We start from the raw sequence: 21,631 nt of genomic DNA, 5'->3' as shown, positions 1-21,631 counted from the left end.
ATGAGATATGTTGTTTCTTTTAATTACTCATTGTCTTTCTATTCTAAATTGATAGTTCCCTGCAGCATGTTACCCTTCCCATACTTGATTGTATATTATTGTTCTTCTTTTCCGCTGTATATAGTTAAATTGCACATGTTTATTTGGTAGTCTGGTTCTAGCCTCGTCACTACTTTACCGAGGTTAGGCTAGGCACTTGCCAGCACATGAGGTTGGTTATGCGGAAACAAAGTATATTTTTATGGTAAGTAATGTTATAGCATTTAGTTTACATTGAAAGGGCCTCCTTTGCATTTAAACCTATAAGGAAAACATGTTTTCAGTATTTAAGGGTATTTCGGAGTGGAGTTTAACCCTAGGTTGGGCTTCCCTCACTGGCACAAGCATTGCCCTGGACCTTGAGTCCCTTGGGAACTTTGAACTGTCGGGGTATTCAAAGGGGGCATCGACCTTGAGTAGAACTTCCTCCTTAGCTCTTAATCATTGACATATTTGGTTCTTTAGGTTTTTAGTGTTTAATGACAACGAAAGATTTTCAATGTAAATTATTTGTCGTGTATAACTACCACATTAATCTAATTTTTCATAGTATTTAAGTATTAATAATTTCTTGTTTCAGTCGTTTGTCTATATACATTTCATACATGTGTGAATATGTTGAAAATATGGAATATACATTTAATGAGCTTCTTTCTTTTTGGGTATGTACATATTTGGGCCTTCTGAGTTTCTAAGGAACTCAGACCCAAAATAGCCTTGTTGCATTTTCTGGAGGGTCAGGTCAGCTGTAGCTGTATCTTTCAATTGTTGGGCCTACCTTCTTCAGGCCCAACTATCAGTGTCCAGTCTTCTTTCCCTTATTTCCTTCATTATTAGTTATTGCTTCCTTAATCTAGTTTACTGATTTATTACTTTGCCTACTGCCTTGTAGCTTTATCATATTTTGTTATCATGTATTTAGCACTCGTCTATTAGATCATGTATTTTACCTGCATGCTTTAATATCACATGAAACATAGGCAAGCTTTAAATAATATTGGGTTTATAGGGAATTAGTTAGTAATTAATCTTCACTTCGCTAGTTATAATTTATTCATATCATTACTATGATATCGCTCACTTGCTTTTTCTTAATGATTATTGAAGCCCAAAATTTAATCAAAACAGTTCCGCCATTGTACAGAAAGGAAGATTAGAAAAGAATCGCCGATAATACTAACAAGAGGTAAATCAGATTTTTGTGAAACAGTGAAGCACTATCGCCCAAAAACATGATTTTTAAAATACTGTCTCTCTTCTGATCTTAGAAATCAAAGTACATTTTGGTTCACTTTCTCACAAACATCTTTAAGAATATATAAACACCCATTCCTTAAATCAACCGCTTCTATAATCTCATTTTGCAAACCTTAGAAAATATGGACTACTTTCAGCACTCTTCTAACCTATCTCTAAACTCTTTTATAAATTCACAATCCCTCTTAAAGTCTTACATCTCTTTATATAGCCCCCCTCAGATATATATAGTAAGCCATCTTTTAATAGTAGTTGAGCATAGTACAAATAATGGATGTCTTAAAATTAGTTTAAGTCCTATGGAGCTACCTCAAGCAGATTTTAACGGGTGCCTAATACCTTCCCCTTTGAAGAACAAGAACCCTTACCCATAATCTCACTAGTTTGGAGACCTATAAGGAACATGACATAGTAATTAAATAGGTACCCTAGTAAACCTTTAAATATTAGGTGGCGACTCTCTTTCATTAACAACAGAGAAACCATAAGTTGAATCCTGCCTTGACTAGTGCAAAATAGGGCGTAACAAATCCTGCTCCCTAACCAAACAGAGATGTCAAAAGGGAGAGGCCGTCGGAATCCCACGAGGTACCAAGGCATTTCCTGGTACAAGAAGTAATGGACGTGACCAAGTCCATAGTGGAAGAACTCGAACAAGTGGAATTATTCGAAACGTTTCTAGAGAGGAAGATCCATTTGGGGATAGGACTAAACCCCGAGCCCAGGTCAAGATTTATTGAATTTCTTAAAACTGACATTGATTGTTTTGCATGGTCACACGTGGATATGATAGGTATCCCTGTTAGAGGTGGTCATGCACAAGCTAAGCCTGGACCCAAGCATCCCGCTGGTAAGGCAAAAAAAGCACCCAATTATCGAGGTCAACAATAGGTTTATTAGAGATGAGGTAACTCGATTGCTCGATATCGGTTCAATCCATGAGGTAAAGTATCCTGACTGGCTAGCTAACGTAGTAGTAATTCTAAAAAAGAATAATAAATTCCATATGCGCGTAGATTATAAGGATCTGAATAAAGCATGCCCAAAAGACTCGTTCCCATCGCCAAACATTGATCAAATAATTGATGCAATGACCAGACACGAGTTGATGAGTTTCCTCTATGCATATTCCGTGTAGAACCAAATTAAGATGACTCGAAGGATCAAGATTTTTTTTTATTCATAACGAACTTAGGGACATATTTATATAATGTGATGCCCTTTGGGCTTAAAAACGCTGGAGCCACTTATCAAAGGCTCGTGAACTAAATATTCGAAAAGTAAATAGGGAAACTAATGGAATTTTACATAGATGATATGTTGGTTAAGTCTTTGAATGCAAGTGACCATTTGAAACACCTCCAGGAAACCTTTGATATCCTAAGGAAGGACACTATGAATCTTAACCCAAATGGTGTGCTTTCAGAATCAGCTCTAATAAATTTTGGGTTTCCTAGTATCATAAAGGGGGACCGAAGTTAATTCCAACAAGATTAAAGCCATCAAGGACATTCCAGACTAGCTGACAAACGTGAAAGAAGTCCAAAGACTAACCAAAAGATTGGCCGCTCTTAGTAGGTTTATTTCTCTATCTTCGGAAAAATGCCAACACTTTTTCTCACTTTTGTAGAAGAAAAACAAGTTCGAATGGATTCTGGAATGCCAACAGTCTCTAAAAGACCTGAAACGATATATATCAAGCCCTCCATTACTATTAAAACCGGAGAAAGGAAAATAATTACTAATATACTTAGTAGTCTCGGAGGTAGCGATAAGTTTCGTTATAGTCCGGAAGGACGAAGGTATGCAATCTCCTATCTATTATGCTACCAGCATTTTATTGAAAGCAGAAACTCGTTATCTGCACCTCGAAAAACTAGCATTTTACTTATTGCATGCTATTACCCATCCCAATCACATCAGTCCGGAGGTATTTAGGACTACTAATCCTAAGAGGGAGGGATATTAGGCTTATCTGTAGTTTAAAAGGCAAAATTCTAAAGCGACATACAAAAAACATGTATAACAAGTTGGGAAAAGCACATAATAAGTAAAAGGCTCAAATATACCCCCTCGAACAAAGAAAGCACATAATTAGCATGACATTCACATACTGTTTATGGTCTGAGAAAGAACTTAAAGGTTGAGGCACACTGATTTATTTCATAATTCAGATAAGAAGCCCAAATCAGGCCTGCCTGCTGGTTGTAGATAATAACACAGATTCAGTTTATAACCTTTATCCTAAGGCTTGCCTAGGTGTCGTACAGGGATTCTATAGACATGGTATCTATAGAATTCAGGAAAGCCATGAAACAATAAGGTCTAAAAAAAATAAACTGAGTACATGCTGGTAAAAAGGGGAAGTCAGATTATTAAAAGAAAGTGCACTTTAATGAAAGTTATAGGCTCTAAAACTGATGATACTCGTTATTACTAATTTTATATCTGACATTAAGTGAGGCGAATTAGATTCAATTAGAAACTCCTATAGGCATGCTTTCTAGGCGTTACTGATTTAAAACCTTGAAGATGTAGTATAAAAATGCAGAGGACTCGTTTTAAACCTATGAACATGATATCTAGATGCTGAATTCTATTTAAGACATGATGCCCAAGTGCAATTGAATGTTTAAGTCCTATGAGCATGGTATTTAGGTGCAGAAATTTGTTTAAGACATATGAACATGATTTCTATATGAGAAAATGGATATACAAGATTCAGAAAGACCTATAGGCATATTTTCTATATGCATATGCAGAATTCAGATTAACTTATAGGCATGATTTCTAGACGAGAGTAGCAGACCTACGATCATGATTTCTATATGAAAATGGGCATTCAGAATTCCCTATAGACATGCCTTCTATATGCATTTGAATATTCAAAATTCCTATAGACGTGGTATCTATGTGAGAATACAGAATTCAGAAATACCTATAGGCATGGCATCTATGTGAAAGTACCGAATTCAAAAATACCTATAGGCACGTCATCTATGTGAGAGTGCAGAATTCAGAAATACCTATAGGCATGACATCTACCCTTTACATACATAGTTACCCGCCCTTTCACTAACCAGCCCCAATTGTTTATTACAAAATTATTACAGCCCGGAATAAAGTAAAATACATCAGAAAAAAATAAAAGTACAACCAAAGGAGAGCCTGATTCAGACTTTATGTCTGAAATATGAGGTAAACCATCTCCATAAGATCAAGATCCAAAGCTTTTCTCCCATTCGAGTGTGTCAAAGTTCCCTAAGAGCCTCAAAAGGACTCCGGGCAATGCTTACGCCCAAATGTATTATCAGATTAGGAAAAGTGCAGCGTGGAAGGGCCAACCCTCAAGTGTCCAAGTTCAGAGGGAACTCAAGGTCCCAAGGCAAGGCTCACAAGAGGGGGTAGAACTTAGAGGCTAAGAGAGAGTACAAGTGCAGAAAAGAATTCTGAGAGAGGGAAAGGGGAAGGGAAATAACTACAAATAAGTACACATAGGGGTACATGGGAACAGGGAGGTTGTAAAGAGCCAAGGGAAGGTTGTGGGCATACCCAGCAATGGTGAATTCTAGCACACCCACAAGCCTGTTAGAACACACTATTAGAGGCTAGGATCCCAATGGATCAAGCATAATTCAGGGACAATAATTTGCATATTGCCATGCCTTAAGCCATAGCTCAAAGACATACGGGGGCAAGGGTTTGAGATTCATAATAGAAACATGCAGAAAGAAATCAGCGTGCTAATTTAAGTGTTGAACTATACAGAAACAATAAGTAGGCATGTATACAAAAGTAGTAAATAAACATATTGTCGTGGTGCTAAAGCTTAAATCAAAACATACCAGTTTCAAAGAAACAAATAGAGAAAAGTAGTAGGTCTTGTAAGCAGGCCACGATGCAATAAAATAAGAGAGAATACTATTGTGTGTAAGTGTTGTTTCAGAAGAAAACTACGAGTGAGGGATCGATTCCTGTGCTAATTAAAGAGTAGTGTATTTATAATGTGAAAAATAAGCAGAAATAAGGTAAGAAAATAATTAAGGGACTGGGGTATCAATTAAAAATCAATCAATACAAGATTTCCCTTAATTAAGGAACTCAATTCAAACGGGAAAACTATTTAAGGGAAAAAATCAAATAAACATCTTGTGCGAAGCATGCAATTAGGGGTAAATACATAGGAAGTTACTTAAGGGTAGAATTTTGAAATACACGGTTACATAAATAAGGTAAAAAAATCAATTATTAGCCAGTAAATCAAGGATCAGAGATTTTGTAATCATTGGTCCATGAGTGAACCAAGTCAAAAAAGCTGCGAAAAGTTTTAACTTAAGTCGAGTCCCAGGGAAATCAGCCAACAAGGAAAGAAATCAATCAAGCCTATACAGAAGGAAGTCTGATGTGACGACCCAAAGGGGTCATCACCGGTTTTCTCCCTTTTTTCGTGCTTCCAAGGCCTTGAAAAACCTCAGCTTTAGTTGCCTCGATTTGCGTGAGCAGTCCGGGCACGTAGCCGGAAAAGCTTATGTGTTAAATTATGTGAAATTTGATAAATTGTGGCTTTAAAATGGTTAAAGTTGACTTTGGTCAACATTTTGGTAAACGGACCCGGACCCGTGATTTGACGATCGCGGAGGGTCTGTAGAAAAATATGGGACTCGGGCGTATGCCCGAAATCAAAATCCGAGGTCCCGAGCCCGAGAAATGAATTTTTAAAAGAAATTATTTTTCTGAAATTTATTTGTAAATTTGAAAAGAAAATGAATTAGAAAGCATTGGTATCGGGCCCGTATTTTGGTTTCGGCGCCCGGTACAGGTCTTATATTTGGTTTAAGCGCTTTTTGTGAAATTTGGTTGAAATCGGACATCATTTGACGTGTTTCGGACCTAAACCTCTAAGTTTGAAAGTTTATGAAGTTTGATGAAAAAGTGATGATTTTGAGGTTTGATTCCTCATTTATGATGTTATTTTGGCGATTTAATCACGTGGTTAAGTCCGTAGGATGTTGTTGAGTTAGTGTGTGTGTTTGGTTAGGAGCCCCAAAGGCTCACGAGTGTTTCGGAGCGGTTTTAGCCTTAGAGATGTTGCAGAATCTGCTGTCTACTATTGCCCAGTTCTTTGTTCTATGCCATTGCATAGCTGAGTCCGCGATCGCATAGTGTAAAGTCTCAGGGGTCCAGTTTGTTCTATGGGATCGCATAGATCCTCCTGCGATCGCATAGTGTTAGCCTGAGAAGCCCTATATTTTCCTCTATGCGATCGCAGAGTCCTGTTCGCGATCGCAATGCCCAGCCTGCTTCTTCTATGTGATCGCAGTGCTTCCTTCGCGATCACAGTGACCATTTTCCCCCAGTTAAATTTTTAAAACTTCAGAAACAGTAGCTACGGGACTCATTCAAAAACTCACGAGCTTTCTTCTTCCCCAAGCACCTAGGAGTCCATTGAATCCCCCATTCTTCAAGACCACTTGGGTTAGTAAATTCCCACTTATTTTCTTCATTTTCCATCATTAATTATTGAATTCTTAAGTTTAAATCATGTAATTTAGAGTAGAAATTAGGGGTTTTGGGTAGAGTTAGGTTTTTGGGAATTTTGAGTGATTCAACCTCAATTTGGGGTCGGATCTTGAAATAAATTATATATTTGAACTCGTGGGGTTATGGGTAATCGGGTTTTGGTCCGAGCCTCGTGTTTGGACCGTGTGGGTCCGGGGTCGAATTTTGGTATTTTTGGAAGAATGCTAGGAACTTCATATCTAGGCTATGGGATTTTGTTATCGAGTCTTCATTGATATTATTGAATTAATTATGCCTAGATATCGTTGTTCCGGAGTCGGATTATAAAGGAAAGGCGGTATTTGAGGGTTGATTGCTATTCTTTGGACCGAGGTAAGTGTTTCTTCTAACTTTGGCTTGAGGGAATAGGATTAGAGTGTTGTTTGCTATTTGCTAATTGTTGAGTACGGTGTATAGGCATGGTGACGAGTATCTATACACCGGAGTCTAGCATGACCGTGAGTCTTATTTGTGTTTATTCGGATTTTGTGATATCACTTCCTTGTTAAATTGATAAATTTCATATGATGTGAAGAGGTTGAGAAAGAATTATGATTTGTACATTCTTGGAGCATTGGCTCGAGTATATTATAAAGCGTGAAAGTATGTGAAATGATTGAACCCCTTTGGAGCGTTGGCTCAGGTGGTAAAGTGAGATAAGAGGCAAAAGTGAAAGAAAGAGAATGAATTAGCGAATTGTTCCCTTGCCGGAATGTTTGCCGTTTAGTTGATTATCTCCCTTGCCGGGATGCTGAGATTATTGATATTGTTCCCTTGCCGGGCTTTGATTGTTTAATTGTGCTCCTTTGCCGGGATTTAGCTGTTTAATTGTATTCCCTTGTCGGGATTTCCTATCATTATTCGTTCACTCCCTTGCCCCCTTTTGTTTGTGATTGTTGTTGGGTGAGGAAGAGCGATAGAGCACAAATGGTGATGCCGTGCATTGTTTGTTATTGTGAGGAAAGAGTGTAAAAGCACGAAGGGTCATTCCGTGCCATGTTTTGAATAATTATGCACGAAGGGTCATTCCGTGCCATGTTTTGAATGATTATGCACGAAGGGTCATTCCGTGCCATGTTTTGAATATTATGCACGAAGGGTCATTCCGTGCCTTGATATGAGAGTTTATGTGAGGAAGAGCACGAAGGTTAATGCCGTGTACCTTATATGATTGTTTTGGTGAGAATGAGAGTAAAAGCACGAAGGTTGATGCCGTGCAACTGTCGATTAACTTGTTCTCCTTAACTGTTGCTATTGTACAGTTTCACTTCTCTATATGTTGACTTTATGTCTGAACTTCTACACCCCCATAGCATGCTTCCCCTCCCTCTTAGCTGTTTAAATTCTGTGTATTCCCTTTTATTGCATATATCTGCACAGGTTGTTTTTGGTAGGCTCTATCTAGCCTCGTCACTACTTCGCCGGAGTTAGGCCGGGTACTTACCAGCACATGGGGTCGGTTGTGCTGATGCTACACTCTGTGCATCTTTTTGCACAGATCTAGGAGCAGCTTTTGGACCTCAGCAGTAGGATTTGATCGGGAGCTGACTTCAGTCCAGGGACTTTCGAGGTAGCCTAGCTGACATCCACAGTCTGGAGTCCCTTCCTATTTTACTCAAATTGTTTCCCTTTATATCGGAACAAAGCATTGTATCTTTTATTCAGACCTTGTTTGTAGTACTCTCTAGTAGTTCGTGAGTTAGTGACACCAGACTCTAGGTAGAGGTGTATTTAGACTTCCACATTTGATTTCCGTTATCTAAGTTTAAAGACTTCCGCTTTTATTTAATTGTCTCGTTTTATTTATATTGTTGCGAATGTTATCAGCAATGTATTAATACTTGGCTAGCCTAGCTCCAATAGTAGGCGCCATCACGACACCCGATGATGGAAAAATCCGGGTCGTGACATCTGAACTAATCACAAATTTGAAAGCCATTTTAGAGGGAAGTTCAGCACATATAAAGAGCATACAAACATACTAAGCTGAAAGAAAATGACGTGTCATGGCAAAATCAGTAGATAATAGACTACAAGAGCATGGTAATCACATAGGTTAGCAATGTAGAAGAGAAGTAGCATCAAATAGCATACAAAAGGTCCAGTGTAAAAGACCTTAGAAGAGTTCAATGGAAAATCAGAATTGCTTAAAGTGACAGAGGTTGAAAGATTTTGAGCCTCAGTTGAGAAACAAATTCAGAAACTAGAAATAGCTAGGGTTTCTGAAATCAGACGGTTTTAAAGATGAAGAACAAACATATCACATAGCCAATATTCTCAAACTCGAATGAACCCCAAATTCTAGGGCTTTACCATCAATCGAGTGCCGAGATGAGAGGACAAGTAAGAAGAAGATAATAGTCGAAAACAGGTTCAAAGATCTCAGAAGGGAACTGGGGCTTTCGACATGCTTTTTTAGTAACAGAAACTCATGAGAAACATAGTAAAAGAGTAACATGCGAATTACAGTAGAAGAGCTCAAAGAAACATAGTCGAAGAAGCTAATAAGAAACATAACAGAAAAAGACTAATCAAAACACAATAGGAGAAACATGGAAGAAGAAACTAATTAAGAACACAGTGGAAGAAACTTAATAAGAAACTCACAGAGAACACAGTAGAATAAACATAGTAAAAAAATACACAAAAGAAAAAGAAAATTAGAGAAGCCTCTAAATAACTCAGAAACTCTAGGTCTGTAAAAAAATAAAGGGTTTTGAAAACATAGCTTTGAAAGAAATATCAAGAAATCGTTTAAAAACTTAGGGAAAACACGGATCTGGAACAGATCTAAAGAGATTAGAAAACCCTCAAAAGCTAGGGTTTCAGAGGAACCCAAACGGTGAGAAAGGCCTGGATCAAAGAAGGAGGAATCGAAGCCAGGCTCGAAACAGACATAGCTTGCCGGAGCAAGGCCGGAAATGGCCATAAAACTTGAAAACGATGCTTCTTCGTGGTCAGACCATGAAACCTCAGCAAACGAGTGTGTATGCACCATGGAAGGTTGGTAGGTGGTGAGACTACCATAGATTCAGGCTAGGAAATGGCCAGAGAAGATGGATGAGACTCATCGGAGAGGAAGAGAAAGGGGAAGGTTCTAGAAAGAACTAGAGATACAGAGATAGAGAGAGAGTCGGTTGAGTGAGGGAAAATGAGAGGGGTTTGGGGGTCGTTTGGTTTAATTTAGGAAGGGTGAATGGTGGTCGTTGATCATTTTGATCAACGGCCTGGATTAAATGGGGATCCGGCCGGGTTATTCAAACGGGTTGTGGGTCGGGCAGATTTAGGATTTGGGCTGGGTAATTGGGTTTGAGCTTGGGTTTAATTAGGAGTTCAAATCTGGCCAAAATTGAAATGAAATGGGCTAACATTTATATAGCTACTTTTTCCCTTGTTTAATTTATCAAAATAGTAAAATAATTTCCAGAAATAAATTAAAAGCACTAAAATGATTAATAATACATAATTTTCCAATTAAAATACTGAAGTTAATTTTATAAATATAAACACCATTAAATCTTAAAAAGGCTAATGTCGTAACTACGTGCAATTTAGCTTTAAAATACTAAATAAATTTATAAAAAATATGCAAAAATTATCTTAGCTATATTTAATGCAAATATGAGAATCCAATAGATGAATCACCAAAATGATAATTTTGGGAACAATTATTGGGTTTTTCTTGCTAAAATAAGGCAATAAATTGATTTAAAAATCCTTAAAATTAAGAGAAAAATATTAAAACATAGGGACATACTTATATATGCATATTCATGCTAGTTTGAAAGTATTTTGCATATGAAAAATATACAGGGAAAAATTGGGTATCTACAAGGCCATAAAAACTGTTCTTTTGATTAACAATGAAGCTAAGTATGAGGCTTTGATTGCAGGACTTGAACTGGCATGGAGACTAAATTCCAAGGTCATTGAAAACAAATTCGATTCTCAACTAGCGGTAAATAGTGTATATGGGATCTTAGACACCAAGTAGGAATGCATGCAACAATATGTAGTTAAAGTCCAAACTCTGCTCGTACGATTCAAGGAGTGGTCTATCACCCACATCAAGAGAAGAAAATGCAGAAGGAGATACATTAGCCAATTTGGGCTCGTTCACAAAAATGAAGTGATCAGATTTTGGTATGGTAGTACAGCTCATGCACTCAGTATTGGATGTGGACGGTTATTATGAAGTAAATACAACCAACCTGGTCTGGGACTAGAAGAATGAAATCATCAACTACCTTGAGCACGTCAAGCTTCCTGAAGACCCGAAGGCATCCCGAGCACTCCGCACCAAAGCAGTTCATTATAGTTTCTAGGGAGGACAGTTATACAGAAAGTCATTCCAAGGCCCGTTGGTTCGATGTTGAGGAACCTCCGAGGCTAATTACATCATCAGAGGAGTTCACTAAGAAATTTGTGAAAATCATTCAGGTACAGATTCGTTGGTGTTAAAATTAGTTAGGGCAAGATACTACTGACCCTAGATGGAACAAGATGCTAAGGCATTCATTCAAAAATGCGACAAAAGTAAACGACATACGCCGTTAGTACACCAACTAGCAGAACTGATGTATTTGGTATTATCCCCATGGCTATTAATGGAATGAGGAATGGATATAGTTGGACAACTGTCATCGACTCCCGAGAAGGTAAGGTTTCTTTTAATTTTAACTGATTACTTCACTTAATGGGTTGAAGCAGGTCCTTCTAGAAAATTGGTTGTGCGCAAAGTGATCGATTTCCTTTGAGAAAATGTAATCTGCCGGTTCAAAATAGGGAAGGAGATTGCCTGCGACAATAGGCCACAATTTATAGGCTCAAAGGTCACAAAATTCCTTGAAGACTTGAAAATTAACAGAATTACATCTTCTCCATACCACCTGAGTGCAGATGGACAGGCGGAATCAACCAATAAGGCGATTATTTAAAACCTCAAATAGAGGTTGGAAGTAGCCAAAGGCAAGGGGCCCGAAGAGTTACCAGGAGTGTTCTAGGAATACCGAACGACAGACACGTCAAGCCCAGGAGAGACACCTTTCTCTCTCATATATGAAGCAGAAGCTCTAATCCCAGTGTAAATAGGCGAACCGACTTTGCGATACTTCCAAGCGGATGAAGAAACAAACAACAAAGCATTGCTAGTCAAATTAGAGTTGCTTGACGAACGTAGATACTTGGCACACATAAGGATGGTGGCCCAGAAATAAAGAATGGAAAGGTACTATAATAGAAGAGCCAATCTCCTTTATTTCAAAGTGGGAGACTCGGTTTTAAGAAAAGTGACTCAAAACACCGGGGAGCTCAACGTGGGAAAGTTGGGTCTAACATGGAAAGGCCCTTTTCGAGTTTCATCTATCATCGGGAAAGGGTCATACAAACTAGAAAACCAAGATGAGGTCAAATTGCCGAAAAACTAAAATATGATGCACGTCAAAATGTATTATTGTTGATGAGCACCGTTTGTACTACAAGTATGTGCTACACTCTTTTTCCCTTCATCTAGTTTTTGTCCCAATTGGGTTGTTCTGGAAAGGTTTTTAAAGAGGCATCAACAAAAATCATACTATGAAGAAAACATTATCAATAGAAATAAGTCCTTTAAATGAAAAGGCATGGAAACATTATCAGCAAACTCTGGGATGATTAGATAGTCTTTGGATCGATGAAAAATTCCTAATGAGAAGCAAAACTTGCCATTGGACTAAAGGCTATTCAACCATTCACAAGTGCTCTTTCCTATATGACACTAGGGGTGGTTAGATAATCTTTTGCTCGATAGCAATGTTCCTAATGGGAAACGAAGATTGCTATCGAACAAAAGATTCACTAGTGGAATTCTCAAAAGAGCAATACTTTCAGTGTTTCAATTTGCATTCTTTGCATTCGAACACTGGGGGAGAATAATATGAGAATACGACAACCTGATTGCAACAGAAACCGGGACTACGAAATCCAGGAACAAAAATGTCTCAATGGGATCGATGACAGCACAACCAGCCCCGTAGAAATAAGTTGTATCAATTAGCCACATGTAATGGCAATTTCTATTCTTTCTGCAAAACGAATGCTTATATACTTTTAAAGATAGAAGGAATAAAATAAGTTCCTTTTATATTTATCTTGTTTTTTGTCCAAACGATGAATTAAATTTATCATTTGAAAGTTAATCAATTACTTCAAATGCTCGTGCCAGAATGAACATGAGACATCCTCTTCAAGAGAATATTAAACATAAGAGGGAATTCTATTCTGAAACCTTTACAGTAAAGGGTTGGTTCCGACAGTGTTTATGCCCGCAACCCAAATGGTGTTGGGGAAAAATGCACCCGAAGCCTTTCCTAATTTGACGCAAAAGGAATACATTTTGTGGAATGATTAAACAAAAAATAACTTTTACTTATTAAAAGTGACAAGCAGTACAAGTACAAAAATACAAAAAGCAACAAAGAAAAGAAAAAGAAAAAAGATAAACTAATCGCCCCCAGAACTTGGGGTAATAGAAGCATAAGTTTCCCTGGGAGAAGCAGGTGGATCTGCCTCCAGCTCAGGAAATTGGCGTTCCTCGTTATTCTCTTAAACTTCCTCCTTGGTTCCTGAAAACTAGAAATTGCAGCAAGAAGAGTCAGTTGTATTCTCAAAAGACTCAAAGATTGCTATCGAACAAAAGATTCACTAGTGGAATTCTCAAAAGAGCAATACTTTCAGTGTTTCAATTTGCATTATTTGTATTCGAACACTGGGGGAGAATAATATGAGAATACGATAACCTGATTGCAACAGAAACCATGACTACGAAATCCAGGAACAAAAATGTCTCAATGGGATCGATGACAGCACATCCAGCCCCATAGAAATAAGTTGTATCAATTAGCCACATGTAATCGCAATTTCTATACTTTCCGCAAAACGAATGCTTATGTACTTTTAAAGATAGAAGGAATAAAATAAGTTACTTTTATTTTTATCTTTTTTTTGTCCAAACGATGAATTAAATTTATCATTTGAAAGTTAATCAATTACTTCAAATGCTCGTGCCAGAATGAACATGAGACATCCTCTTCAAGAGAATATTAAACATAAGAGGGAATTCTATTATGAAACCTTTATAGTAAAGGGTTGGTTCCGAAAGAGTTTATGCCCGCAACCCAAATGCTGTTGGGGAAAAATGCACCCGAAGCCTTTCCTAATTTGATGCAAAAGGAATACATTTTGTGCAATGATTAAACAAAAAATAACATTTACTTATTAAAAGTGACAAGCAGTACAAGTACAAAAATACAAAAAGCAACAAAGGAAAAAAAAGAAAAAAGATAAACTACGTCGCCCCCAGAACTTGGGGTAATAGAAGCATAAGTTTCCCTGGAAGAAGTAGGTGGATCTGCCTCCACCTCAGGATATTGGCGTTCCTCGTTATTCTCTTAAACTTCCTCCTTGGTTCCTGAAAATTCAAAATCACAGCAAGAAGAGTCAGTTGTATTGGGCTGATCAGGGTGGCAGCCTCGAGTAGTTAACTCCAACTCTTGGGCCTTGGCGATCTCATCGTCAATATTAATGATGCCCGCTTTGGCCTCTTCCAAGGCCTATATCCTCATATTATACATAGAATTTGTCTTTTCAATCATGAGGGAATCTGCTCGGCTGAAGTTCTGATTTAAGCCTATCAACCTCGGTCAGAAGGCCACCCCTCTCAAATCTCATGGCGCTAAGGCTAAGATCAATATCACAAATAGTGGTTATATGAACTTTATTATGTTCCATGATCCTCTAATACCTATCCTCTATCTGGGCATGCTTCACCTCGGCAGCAGCAACCTCTTCAGCTTTGGAGTTCAAGGCTGCCTCCAAGTTATTAACTCTCTCAATGGAGGTAGATTCGCGTTCGGCAGCAGCTAGCACAACATCTTGGACCTTAGCCATTTAGCATTAGCTTTTCGAAACTGTAAATTTAGCTGAGAGGTTTCTTGACTGAGGGCCATCACTTCCTTCTCAGTCTATTACAACCGAGCCTATAACTCACTTGCGTCGGCATTTTTTTTCTTCCAACATCTAGAGGTGAGCAACAATTTGGTCCTTCTCCGCCAACAACTGATCCCGCACGGACTTGAGCCTTTCTTTATTAATGATCAATTTTTGAAGGCCCTCGGAAGCAAGGAAGTTGGCCTGTGAAGCAAATACCAAATTTAAAAACAATGTCACGACAAATCAAGAAAAATCAAGCAATAAAAGAACAAGTTCGATACTGCCACCGCATTGTGCATGGCATTATTTAACAAACACTCTCCTGAAAAAGAGTGTATTTTCTCCTTATCTTTTTCTGAAGCTAGCGCCTTCAGATAATTAGCGAGTTCCAACGGCCAGGACAACGGATAACACCCAGTAGACACCGAGAGGGAGACACTCCTCCTCCTCTAGGGATTTGCAGAAGGGGGCGAGTAGTTTTGCTCCAAATTCCCATGGTCCGGGGAAAAAGGAGGAGGGACATCCTTCTCTTGAGCATCTGCGGCTGGTGGGTCTGATGTAGCTGTTGCTAGTGATGAAGGTATGGCTGGCATGGAAGGAAATGAAGCTGATTGTGTTGTGGGTTGAGAAGCAGCTGCGGTAGAGGCAGTGTTGTTTGTTGGTTGCTCACCAACCGAAGGTAGAGGAGGACTGGTACTTGGCCTCATAGTACCGGGAGCAGCAATTGGAACCGGAAATGGAGAATTGGCATTCTTCACCAAGTCAAATTCTCCCAGATTGGTTGGGCATCGTCCTCGGTTGGGGTTATAAGCTTATCTAATTGAGCATTTTGTTGAGCTAATGAAGGTCGTTGTCGCATTTGTTATGGAAGCCCTTTTATCACTGGCTTCCCCATCATCACCAATAACCACAGTGTTTGTGGTTGGATCGGGTGTGGTTTTCTTCAATTTCTTATTCTCGCCCTCTGCCGAAGAAAAAAACCACCTTTTTGGTTACTTGTTCTCCGACCGAGGAATCCGAGAGGAAGTGCTTGCACTAGAAGCATATCCAATGGTGCCTATTCGGGTGAGAACCTCATTCAACAACCTCACAACCTCTACGGGATGTACCAAAATGTCCTCCTCAGGGATGGAAATAGAACCCTGCGGCAGACCTGAATCCAACAAAAAAAAGAGGAGTGAGGTTAGCCAATCTTCCTACGTACAAAGAAAAGATGAAGAAAAAATTAGTTTACCATGATTCTTGGCCCTCCACCCATACTTGGGGGCCAACTTTTTCCACCCGTGGGTCTCCGGTGTATTGATGTCTAGAATTTTCTTAACCCACCAGTCCAGTTCTTAAACCCTTGGTGGCATCCACCAAGTTACTGAAATAATGAAAAAAGAAGGATTAACAACGACATGAAATAACCTTTTAAAAAAAAAGAGATCGACTTTGAACTTACGTGTATGAGTCGATGATTTAGGGAAAGGCGGAGTTGTAGCCAAATGATATCCCTGGTGACAATGACAACAAACCACTCTATCCACCCATAGTCGTTGTCGTCATCCATGCTGGTGTGCAAAACATGGTAGCAACGTTTGTTGAAATTTATTACTACCCCACGAAAAATCTTGGAGGAGTAGAGGCTCATCATATAAGCCAAGGAGGGGTCCTCCTTCTGTTCCTTGCACAACCGCAGCAGACAGGCCATTGTTCGGTCATACCGAAGGGCCCACCTATGCCAAACAAACCTGGTGTCGATGGCACAACTCCAAATCATGAGGTCAAGTCCCTCGCTCAAAGAAAATAAACCCAAAGTGAATGAGTATGTGGAGCAATGATGTTCAAGTCATGGCAATCATAGTCCTCCTTCACAGCTGGAATGCTAGAAAGGTGAATAGAAGAACGGTATTTTCCAACAACCTAAGTGCGAGAGTTCGAAGAAGGGAAATTCTCTTCAATGTCCTTGGTGTGATGAGATATTTGGGGATGATGTGCTCACCATAGTAGGGTCAGCATCAACATTGATTTATTTGTCTTTTCTCCTCTTTGTGCCTCTTCCGAAGAGAAGATTGGAGTTCAAGAGTTAGTGAAAGAAATCATGATAAGCAGAAGGTAATAAGAGTTCTTTGGAGAAGATTAAAGAAAGATGAAGCTGAAAAGAGTTAAATGCAAAGAAGTTGAGAGAGTTTGTACAACTATTAAGTGTAAAAGAAGAAGAAGGAGACGTATAAGTAAAGGAATAGGCGGCTAAAATTGTGGCCATGATTATCTCGAGAATCGAAAAAAATATTGCTAAATCGTGGTGTAACACGTGTTCGAGGTATTAAATGCGAAGAGGCGTGCGGCTTATCAAGCATCATAAATTTTTCAGAAGCATTTAGAAAATTTTCCGCCAAGGAATCTTCACCAACTTTCCGGTGACACAATGATGTGCCACCGGAAAGCAGGGGGCTATCTGTTTGGGGTGAAATCGGTTCACATTAAATACTCGAATAATAGAGTGACATGTGGAATCAGGGGCTGACGAAAGACGAAGCGAGTGGAAACCAAGACCACAGACAACAGCTTCGGTTGGCATCGGGTAGACCCCAAAGGGAACATTATCAATGAGAGCAAATAAATATTTGTCACCAGATGTCATTCAATGAAGAATATTCCTCAATATTAAATGCACATCAGTGATAGAGAATTTTGACATTCATGACTTGCCGTTACATATTCATCAATGACCCCCATTATTGTCATTTAACAGAGGTTTGATCCTAGGATCTTGTTCCCTAGGTATAACTATAAATAATGACCTCAACAACTATTGTAACACATGAAAACTCTGACAAACTTACGCTAAATATTATTCCAAGATAAATAATACTTTATTTTCTATCTTATATTATTCTTACTGCTGCCTTCGGAAGCCTTACTCCCGAAACCAAGTTATCTACTATTCAATCTCGATTTTAACATTAAATCTTGCATTCTATTTAATTTATTTATCATTTTGGGATTAAATCGATTCGATTTTCTATAAACCACGCTATAAATTCAACATTAGAAAATTGCGCTATAAATTCAACATTAACATTTACGGGTAAACAAAGATTTGATGATGAGTGGTAAATGACTAAGGGGTTGTTTGATAGGAGGTATTAGAAAAAATAATGCAAGCATTAGCTATATGCATTACTAATACCTTGTTTGGTACCTTTTTTCAACTTGTGTATAACTAATACTTGTAATAGTTATACACCATACTTGGCATTATCCTATGCATAAGTAATGCATAGAAAACCATGGCATTAGTAATACCAAGGCTTTAATGCATGCATTAGCATGGTTAAAGACAAAATTGTCCTTAAAGTCCCTTAAAGTTAGAGAATATAGAGGGCATTTTTGTAAGCAACTATTTTTAAAAAAAATTATGAATGCATTATAATTTTAATACACCACACCAAACAATAGATAAGAAATATTATTTGCATAACTAATACTTGCATTACTAATACATGCATTATTAATACACATTATTCCGCACTATTCTTATACACCCTACCAAACTACCCCTAACTGATGGCTCTATTTTATAGTTTTCTTCGGTATTTGGTAATGTGCTTGGCCGTGAATTAGGATGCACGTTACATCATACATGAGTCCCTTGCGGAGTACATGTTCCATATCTTTACGATGCCATGTGTTTTTATTTAATAAATACTTTTGATGTATAACTTCACTTTTAACGCTAATAACAAATTTATGCTGTCGATCATTTTCTATATTTCGAAAGATTGAAAATTAATCTGTTTGAAAACAAGTTTCCCAACTTACCACTTTAGTCTTTTATGTAAACTTATAACTAAATTACGACTTTCTTTATGAAACGTATGGTTCCTCCCCTTCAGAATAAAAGATATAGGACTGAACTTAAAGAAGTTCTCTCTCTCATGTTCATATCTTTTCCAATGGATGTCCTTGGCTTTTCTCTTTCTCTCCTGATTATTATCATATGTTTCACTTATTCTACATGGTACCTGTTTAACCAAAAAATAGTAATTTCGGTCAAAGCTTTATTTTAGAAGAACTCGGGTTACTGATAATCAATATATAAAATGAATAAAAGAAATTGTTTTTGATAATAATGAGATGAACAGAAGAAAGCAAAGTAAATCAATATATTCCAATGATATTTCGTGTCCTTACAAATGATCAATCTTCTCATTTTATAACTATTTCTGAGTGGTATGTTTCGTTTCTTTCATAATCGAGCCATTATTGTCAATTAATGGCATTTAATGGCATTTAATGTAACGTTACAATCAGCAATCATATTTGATTCAATACAGATTCCTTAACGTTTCCGCATTTAATGCCCAATAGTACGTATCTATTCCTTATTTACTATTAGATTCATTCTCTTCCATCATAAAGAGGTTCGAGCACCTGTCTTCCTCGCCTTTTATCTGAATGTTTGTTTGTGCCTGTTGAAGCTCGTGCCTCTTTGATTATTCTACATCACTTATTCTTCTTTAACTGGTCGACGTGTCATGACGTGTCATCTTATATTGAATTCCACATATAAACTTAATTTTTCCCAATACAGTACCTTACAAGTAGATGGTGCAAAAGCTCAGTGCCAACAAGTTGGCCTCTCATTGGAATGTTACCTGGGCTTATTCAAAATGCTCATCGTGTCCATGAATTTGCAACTGATGTTCTTATAGAAACTATGGGCACAGTTGAGTTCCATGGTCCTATTCTTGCCAACTTGAACATGTTAATTACTAGTGATCCTGCAAATATCAACCATATCCTTAGTAGAAATTTCTCAAACTATCCAAAAGGGCATGAGTACCGTAAAATATTCGATATATTAGGAAATGGGATTTTCAATGTTGACTATGAGCTATGGGAGATGCATAGGAAGACCACTATGTCCTTAATCAGTCATCCCAAGTTCCGAATTTTATTAGAGAGGAACACGTGCGACACTATTGAAAAAGGGCTTATACCAATTCTTGATGCTTTTGCTAGACAAGGCACCCTATTCGATTTGCAAGATATTTTTCAAAGATATAGTTTTGATGCTATTATCAAACTGTTACTTGACCATAATCCAAGAAGTTTATCCATTGGTTTGCCTCATGTTCAATGCGAAAAGGCATTCAACGACGCTATGGATGCAATTTTTTATCGACATATATTGCCAGAAATCTGCTGGAATTTACAAAAATGGCTTCAAATTGGTAAAGAAAAGAAGCTCATTCAAGCATGGGAAGCTTTCGATCAGTTTCTATATCCTTGCATTTCACGTATGCAAGAAGAGTTGATGAAAAAAATAATCAAAGACAAGGACTTCGACATATTGACTGCCTACGTAAAAGCATACAATCAATGGAACAATCGAGATTCGAGCAATGTACAAGAATTTCTGAGGGACACTTTCTTGAGTTTGATATTTGCTGGGAGAGACACCACTAGTACAACTCTCACTTGGGTTTTCTGGCTCTTAGCCGAAAATCCTTTAGCAGAGACAAGGATTAGAGAAGAAATTTAAGAGAAATTGCATCTACAAGAAGATGACAACCTCAAGTTTTTCGACGTAGAAGAGTCACGAAAACTCGTTTATTTACATGGTGCATTGCGCGAAGCTCTGCGGCTATTTCCACCAATTTCAATTGAGCATAAAGTTCCACTTGATTATGACATCCTTCCGAGCGGTCACCGTGTCAGTCCAAACACGAAAATTGTGCTATCCTTTTATACAACGGGTAGAATGGAGAGTATATGGGGAAAAGATTGCTTAGAATTCAAGCCCGAGAGATGGATTTCAGAACTAGGAAAGATTAAACATGAGCCATCTTTTAAATTCCCAACATTTAATGCTGGTCCAAGGATTTGTTAGGGAGAGAAATGGGATTCATTCGGATGAAAATGGTGGCAGCCACAATCATACAAAATTACCATGGTCAACCAATGGAAGCTCAAACCATTTCCCCAAGTGATTCTATTGTCCTTCAAATGAAAAATGGTCTGAACGTTAGGCTCGTTCACAGGGTTCCTCTTCCGTCCAGCTGAGTGTCCATTCATAAAGTGAACTAGTACCCTAATCAAAATAAAATGTGTTAAACTGATGCTGTATGTGTGTATAATCTTGAGCTTTTTTTATATATTTCCTAGCCGTATAATCTAACACTATTTTAGAGAACTCGAATGAAGTTGTACTCTTCCTTAATCTGCTTGAAGTCTGTTTACTGCGTCGAAAATGTCTACATTTTGCTATATAGTAGAAATGTACTTTCTGTGTCCAGGAATAAAATCTTGTCTTAATTTTAATCATGTAATTTTTAAAATATGAGCAACAATCTTGCTAATTTTAAAGAATACAAATTGAATTTCCATGGTCTTCCAAGAAAAAACCACTCAATCGCCTCCCCCATTGTCACTATCAATGTCATCTTGCTCAACTTAAACCACCCTTGTAGCACAAAAACTCGACCACTTTTTTATACTGCTATGCTTTTTCTAACACCTTACCCTTTTTTAATCCCAAACTCTTTTCTCTTTTGAAATTATGGGAAATGGAAAAATGGAAAGGAGTCTTGATAATTCAAAGTGAAAATGGGAGAATTCGAACGAGTTTTCTTACCTTTTGTGGAGTTCCACTTAACAACTTTTTTTCATGTGTGCTAGACCACTTAAATTATTTTACTGAAAACTAATTATTTTTGAAAGAAAACCCTATTTTGATTGTCATCCTCACAATCTTGACTGGTTGACCAAAAAATATGAGCCTTTTGTTAAACTAATTAATTTAATATATAAGAGGTTA

The 21,631-nt window shown here is 37.9% G+C and overlaps 1 pseudogene; it reads left to right on the top strand.

Moving 5' to 3' along the window:
- Positions 1–15,663: 15,663 nt before the first annotated feature.
- LOC104247774 (alkane hydroxylase MAH1-like) lies at positions 15,664–20,877 on the top strand (annotated as a pseudogene).
- Positions 20,878–21,631: the final 754 nt, after the last annotated feature.

Source organism: Nicotiana sylvestris, chromosome 12 (genome assembly GCF_000393655.2).
Source record: "Nicotiana sylvestris chromosome 12, ASM39365v2, whole genome shotgun sequence".
Classification (NCBI taxonomy): domain Eukaryota; kingdom Viridiplantae; phylum Streptophyta; class Magnoliopsida; order Solanales; family Solanaceae; genus Nicotiana; species Nicotiana sylvestris.
The sequence above is the reverse complement of the archived record's forward strand: the minus strand, read 5'-3'. Positions and strand labels throughout refer to the sequence as shown.